Below are 301 nucleotides of genomic sequence, written 5' to 3'. Positions count from 1 at the left end.
ATGTTAGCCTGCTAACTTGACGTGGCTTATGTTAGCCTGCTAACTTGACGTGGCTTATGTTAGCCTGCTAACTTGACGTGGCTTATGTTAGCCTGCTAACTTGACGTGGCTTATGTTAGCCTGCTAACTTGACGTGGTTTATGTTAGCCTGCTAACTTGACGTGGCTTATGTTAGCCTGCTAACTTGACGTGGCTTATGTTAGACTGCTAACTTGACGTGGCTTATGTTAGCCTGCTAACTTGACGTGGCTTATTTTAGCCTGCTAACTTGACGTGGCTTATGTTAGCCTGCTAACTTGAC

The sequence above is a fragment of the Nerophis lumbriciformis genome, linkage group LG26 (assembly GCF_033978685.3).
Source record: "Nerophis lumbriciformis linkage group LG26, RoL_Nlum_v2.1, whole genome shotgun sequence".
Taxonomy (NCBI): domain Eukaryota; kingdom Metazoa; phylum Chordata; class Actinopteri; order Syngnathiformes; family Syngnathidae; genus Nerophis; species Nerophis lumbriciformis.
The sequence above is the reverse complement of the archived record's forward strand: the minus strand, read 5'-3'. Positions refer to the sequence as shown.